At 34.5% G+C, this 7,180-nt stretch overlaps 1 long non-coding RNA gene across 1 annotated transcript; it reads left to right on the top strand.

The window, feature by feature from the left end:
• The first annotated feature begins 975 nt into the window (after positions 1-975).
• LOC126912719 (uncharacterized) lies at positions 976-1,713 on the top strand. The gene is made up of 2 exons (XR_007707380.1): positions 976-1,220; positions 1,520-1,713. It is a non-coding gene; the product is annotated as an uncharacterized LOC126912719 (long non-coding RNA).
• Positions 1,714-7,180: the final 5,467 nt, after the last annotated feature.

Raw genomic sequence — 7,180 nt, 5'->3', positions numbered from 1 at the left:
GCACTACAAAAAGATCGAAAATCATAAAATATATTTGAAGAAGTCACGTAAACGTCAATATTCGTACTTGACTCCTCGATACGATATTCTTGTCACACATTGTCGAATTTTCCGAGTCTCTGACTGTTGGCAACGACTGTCATAATATATCTTCCTCTCATATCCTGAATGGAAGGGTTAGCTTACTTTCTGAGTCGTATTTTAGTGATGTTCAGTTTTCTATGTATCGTCAGAGTTAAACAATAAGTGTTCCAAACCTTTTAGTGACAGAGGATCATTTTTAACATTTATCTTAGGCCCGTACGATTTTCTCCAGAGTCGTAAAGATTGTTTCCATAAAAATAGTTTTAATTATTAAAATCAGTTCATTTTCAGACAAATCAGACTCAAAACGACAATTTGTGGATCACACAAAAAGTTGTTCCATGCGAAACTCGAAACTGTTGTACGATGTACGACACTTAGTTACCTAGCCACCGTGCCAACCTTGCAGTCAAAATTTCAAGTGAAGAAAGTGATCCAAAAATAAATATTTCCGCTTTACTTACCTTAAATAAACATTTAAAAATACACATTTAGTGTATCTAATCCCTTTATGACAAAAAGTACATAGTGGGTTCAAAGCTGCTTCTTCGAAACGTCTGTCGTACATAAATAATTAATTCAACCAAGCACTTTGAACAGTTGTAATGTACGGTGTTATTATAAATGCTGTTTTGTACAATTATAAGAACTCCGGTTACCTTGTTAAATACTCGTGTACACGTGTGTATTAGAATTTCTCGGAAATCATTATTTCTAAAATCATAAAGCAAGAAATTTTCAAAATAATTAATACTAGGTTTCTAAGAAATGTACATAATGCTTATTGCTCTCTAATTTATGTTGGCTTTATTACAAATTACATCTGTTACGGGTTCTCATCGTGGCTTGAAACTAGTCGAGAACTCTTGAACACGAAAACGAGACTAAATTATAGGGCAACTGACCCGGTTGTGGCCATCGACCCCTTTGTGGCCATTTGGGCCTTCAAATATTTATAACTAAGGCATGGACAAATAAATTACTCTGTGATGTACAGTATTTAAAATATTGAATATTGGAGATACTGATACCGTTGGCAGCTTTGATGTGTCAAACTTCACTTCGATGCAACAAGTAATTTTTTATAGTTGAGGGTGAAATTGTTAAGATCTTAACAAAAAGGCTAAGGCGAGCGGGTGAGGATTTGGGTTTTTATTTTTTAAATCTTTGCTTATTGTTTGGATGTTTATGTTAATACTACATGAAGAATATATTGTCTAAGTGGAACTAAAGTTATTTTGTCGCCATATGTTTCTGAAGTGAGGTTATTAGAAGGTGGCCACTAATGGAGACGAAAATTATGAATTACTCCATCTTTGGCCACATGGCTGGCCAAAACTGGTGTACATAGACACCCCACTTCTTCCCCTTTATTTTATCGTGGCTTTTTTTCCTTGGCTTTACATATCAACAAATACATATTTTTCATTTTCAGAGATGCAATAAATTGCCTTCACACAAAGGGGAGGTCAGATTACTTTGCAGCTTTTACCAACGTCATATAAATGTTGATCTCTTTATTTGTAAGTCAAATTAAAGTGAAGTAATAATATTTCATATTTTCCAAACTAAATAAAAATCATTGTTTGTAAAATGTCCAATTTAATTAATAAATCTTAATTACTTTTATACTATATTTTGATGGCCAGAACTGGCACACGACCGTGGCCAGAAATGGCACGAATCTGGCCAAAAATGGCACAAACTCCCTTTTTTTTCTTTTTTATACAGTTATTTTTCTATTGCACGTTCTTAAAAAAAGGGTTTTCTTAGGCAAGGTTAATACATGTTAAATGACTTTTTACAAGAAATATGTTCGTGATAACAAAAACTACAAGTTAAGAAAGCCTCAAAGTCGATAAAATTCTTAAAGTGGCCACAACCGGGTCACTTACGATATATATTTTAATCAGTTAAATATATAATTTACTCACTAGGTGTTGAGTAAATTACATGGGATTTACAACATAAATTCTGAAAAGTGGGTGTACATTGTACTGTGGCCTTACATGCCATAATGTGCAACTCTGCCTAACCCTTCGGGGATTAAAAGGCGTCACGATTAAATATATAATTAAATTAACAATGATACTAACAAAATTAACGAATAATAACTACATTCATACTTCATCTCGGAATTGTAAGAAATAGTGTTATGCTAAGAAAAACAGCAAATAGTTAAAGTTATAAGTGTTTTTCAACCGTTTTTCTCAATAACTACTCACGCTAATTACAGTTCCCGAATAAACTGTTTCACAGAAGATTTTCAACTACTACTTCAACGTTTTCAATTTACTGAGAAAATAAGTTGTAACTTTTTTAAATGAAGACTGTTGGTTGGCTGACTCGACTAATTCCGTTAATGGCAACTTCTATACTATGGGACGCGTTTTTGGTTCTTTATGTTATTTTGAGAAATTAGTAAGAGGTGGTAAGTACCTCTCATTAGTGATATAGAATAGAGGAAAGGCTTTTGGACTCTTTATTTATCGAGATTTTGTCCTGTATTGAGAAGGTTTTCATAAGTAGGTGCAGTGCCTTTAGTATGAGTTTGGTTGGTTTATTCCAACCGGCCAATCAGAGCGCTGAACGGGGTGTCGAATCGATTACTTTAAACGCAAAGCAAACTCGTACTAAGGGATTGATAAATAAAATAGAATTTATCACCACTGCTATCATTATTAGAAGATGTTATTTACCGTCAAACTCTGGGTCATTTAATGATAACTTAACCCAGTTCGTAGCACTTTTTATCGGAAGAAAATCGTTACTAAGAAATAGTTTAAGTAATCATCCAATGTTTCTGAGTGCGATAGTTAGCCACTTCTGTTATAAGTGTCGTATTTATCTATCAATTGAAGGAAGTTAAACATTAATATTCTAAGTTTATTTTTACTTCGTCTCAGCCAATTTGTAGTCTCTGGAAAGTTCTAGAAAAGTGCAATAAACTTCTTGGCTCGGACGGACAAACAAACAAATCAGGTGATAAAAGATAGTTACTTAACTGTACTTAACTTACTTACTGTTACTTAATTGTTCTTTCCAGATTTTATTACTACTTACTATAAGAAACTATGACCTAACTACAGAATAAATATGTGGAAGGCAAGTTGTGACAAATATTACTACAAAGTATAGTTCCCTTGATAGGTAAATGGCGCTTATATTTTTAAATCCCATTTTCTTTATGCATGTCCACAAAATTCGACACACTCAATATAGAATGAGGTATCATCGGCGGTATTTCCAAACCGATACGACCTTCAAGAAAAGAGCGTATTCCTTTTAAAAAGGCCTGCAACGCGCCTATGACTCGTCTGGTGTTGCAGGGGACCCGTCTGCTCGTTTGCCCCATTCTAAAAAAAAAAACACAAAAAAGACATTTACTGAGAAACAATATAATACAGCTTTTAGTTTTGTTTTAAATAAAATCATAGACGAAATAATATTATCTAGAGTAAAATTAAACAAAATCTTGGAGTACTAATGCCAAAAACTCCGTCAAATTACAAGTAAATCCCAACTTTTTGAACCGACAACAAAACAAGGGAACAACAAAACTCTATCCAATCCGTAAATCGTTTCGAAATAAAAATGGACGTATCATGATACAAGGTAATTAAATAAAGTATTCCCTGAGGGCAGTTGGTCGGTGGCTCACATTCGAGCAATTTCTTTCCAATCGCTCGGCCCGGTCGTGAGCCACATAGATTAAAGTTAAAACTACCCTTAGGGGATTTCTGGATAGTTTTTTTATATTTTTATGGTGCTTGCTCTTGTTAGAAATTGTAATGTTTGACAGTTATTGACATAGTATAATATCACGCATGTTAGGTTTAGATGATTGTAGGCGGAGCGCGTATTTTCATAATACCTACCCAAAGTAGTTTCACAGATAGAATTTATTTTCGTACAATAATCATAGTTCCAGATTCCTTGTTATTATTGATAAAGTCTAGCTTTCTAGATAATCATTATCACATACCTAACATCATCAGCCTATAAGTGGCCACTGCCGGTCAAATACCTCTTCTAACCAGGTTTGAACATTAATCACCATGCCTGCACAATGCGGGTTCGCGTTATAATATGTATATAGTGTTGTTTTACTTTGCGTTCGCGTTATAATATGTATATGTATATATTTTACTTAATCATCAAATCGTTTTGAAAAGCTCGTGCTTAGCAGGGCATGCAACCTTTTAGCCATGTTATATTTCTTTTTTTCCATTTAACCATGTCATATCGTCATGGCTTTTTGCATAAAAAAGGTTGTGATCCATTGGGATTTTCCTTATAAAAACCGAAGAAACGTAATAAAAAAACTGTTCCTATGACGAATGATATAAATAATTCTGATGCGGATATTCGGATGTTTACCTCTTTACACTGATCTCCATTTATTATGCCTTTCGCTAAACTGATGTTTTTGCTCAATCTGGTGATCAAACCAGGCCTGTTATATTTAAAAAAAACATATTGTATCATCATCATCAACATCCCATTTAGCCTGATGACGTTCACTGCTGAACAAAGACCTGATGCTTTACTATGTTAACCGGTTCGAAGAGGAGGTAAGAATGCGGTGGTTTTTACTCAGTAAGAGTCTCACACTCCACATCCAAGGCGGGAAAAGACATTGGATGATTTACATCCTCAAAAAAAAAAAAAATATCATAACTTACCCACGTCATAATATCGTTATATACATTTAGCGGGTGTTACTAAAATAATTTTCTACGCAACTAAGAATCGGATACTCGTTCTCACAGTCAACCGACATATCGTGTCGTAGCCGACTCGTTCCGTATAAAAATACAAATTCACCGAAATACATATTTTTGTTAGAGCCGTTATGTGAAGAATATATTAGAGTTAGGCAACTCGTAACTACAGACCATTCACTCGTGTAAACAGTTTTGATAGGTACGAATATTATTATACATAGTTTGTGTTTATATACTTTTTGTAACTTGTTTGGATGTGTGTGTGCAAGTACAGTTGTGTAGTAATTATGATTTAAGCGTTGTTTCATTTAGTTAGGGAAGAAAAACTTTTTTATTTTTTTATGTTATGTGTGCCCTTTTTTGGTGTATATGAATGCGTATTTTGTACGTTACATAAGAGGATACGATACGTATATTATTTTTACATGTATGTTACAATAAATTAATTCAAGATTAGCAGTAAAAAGTAGAAACTAAATAGTACCTGTATACAATAACCAAACCAGTAAAAAACACCGATTTCTGCCGATACCTTATTTTTGTTTTTTATCGGGAAAAATCTTCCAACGTCTTCTCCCGCCTTGGACGAGGTGAGAGGGAGTGTCAGACTCTTACTGACTAAAAACTACCCTGTTCCTACTCCTACCTTTCTAGCTGGAGCCCCGGTAACTTGCTAGTCAGTCCTGTCGATCCCCTGTGTAAACAAGCATGTTGTACTCCAATGCAACATCGTTCCTTGGCATCATAAATCCACCTAGCACCAAACAGGCTTGTTCGTGATTTTATAACCAACAAAAAATATCCTCTTCAGAGCCCATGATACGCGTCATAAAAATAAGATTACAAAGTATGAAAGTGTGTAATAATGTAAGCATAAACTGAGAATAAAATAAACTAGCTTTTGTCCCCGGGTTCATACACATATCAGTAAAGATTTTGTTGACTTACTCAACATCTTATTTTTTACTTTTAAGGTGTATTTGTGAGAAAAAGAATGGCGTGTATAGAGATAGACAGGGTAGATAACTATGTATACCATTCATACGTACACTTCATTTTTTCTTTGATGACGGGGAGAATCCTTCAAAGGACGCCTAGTTTTCTAGTGATAAAAGACTAGGGAGTGTGGGATTTTAACCTCACTAAAACCGCCCAGGTGGCCACCTTCTGCGTCTATAAGGGAACACCGAGTCCTCTAAGTTGACCTGTTCCGGAGCCCCCACGTTGCAAAGCATGTTACGGCACATCCCTAGCATACGTACACCAACTACGGCTTCGTACACGAGGTCACAGGAAAAAAAGTTGTTCATATAACTTTCCAGCCTCCTAATTATAATTGAATAGTGAACAAATAAATCCACTTTAGCATTTGTTATATTAAGTTAAGACATTCAGTAGTTTTGTAACAAACCGACACGCAAACATTTTTACTTACCTTATTTGAGAAAAAAAACATGCATAATGTAGAAAAGACATTTGGGCAGGATTACTCGCATAGGCCCAAAATTATCCAACTTTTGATGTACTTATTTCACATTTACACAGCTATTGTAGTAAATCTGGGGAAGAGCGGATGCCAGTTGGCTACATAATAATATATTTTTTAAAGCTCATATGAAGTTAATGTGAGAATTTAACGCTTACAACCATTTTTGAGAGTACAGAGTTAATCACGGTAACTTTTTTAATTTCCTCCTGTTTGCACAACCCTTTTTATTCGACTATTAACGCTTTACGTTGTTTGTTAATTTTTTGCGGTAATATTTTGTTATTTTGTTTCGTTGGGAAAATTTCTTTTTGTTTCGAAGTTTGTTTTTTTTTAGGTTTATTGTTAATAATATTATAATGTATAGTACCCTAACCAAATAAGGCCTATGCCCCAATAAAGCCTATTTTGAAAATTTCCCTCTTCCCGATGTCAAATGGTCGCCAAAGTTTGTAGAAGTGTGCATGCACATTACTTAACTAATTTGAGCACAGCAAGCAACCCGTGCCGCGATTATGTTGGAACCTACAGACGAAAACAATCACGACGTGGAGCGCACTTTAGTTTTTATAAAATTCGAGTAGCGTAAACTGTTAGTATTTTTATATTTATCAGTATACGACGTGCCGTGTTTTGTCTGTATGACAATTATACATTTAGCCATCTCCTCACATTAGTGAAATAGCTATAATATCGGTGTATTTCATATAATCGTTGTTTTGTTTACCTATGTGCCATGTCCTAATAAAGCCTACAAAGAAAACGTGTAGGCCTTATTACGGCATAGATGTTTTTCAGTAATTTCATAGAAAACGGATCACCAGCTTCTATCAAAAAGAAAGCCAATGGATTTTGCAAAAGATGGAAAACGCTGTTAAAATGG

This window comes from Spodoptera frugiperda, chromosome 29, assembly GCF_023101765.2.
Source record: "Spodoptera frugiperda isolate SF20-4 chromosome 29, AGI-APGP_CSIRO_Sfru_2.0, whole genome shotgun sequence".
NCBI classification, from domain to species: Eukaryota; Metazoa; Arthropoda; class Insecta; order Lepidoptera; family Noctuidae; genus Spodoptera; species Spodoptera frugiperda.
Note: the sequence above shows the minus strand (reverse complement) of the source record. Positions and strands in the feature narration are given on the sequence as shown.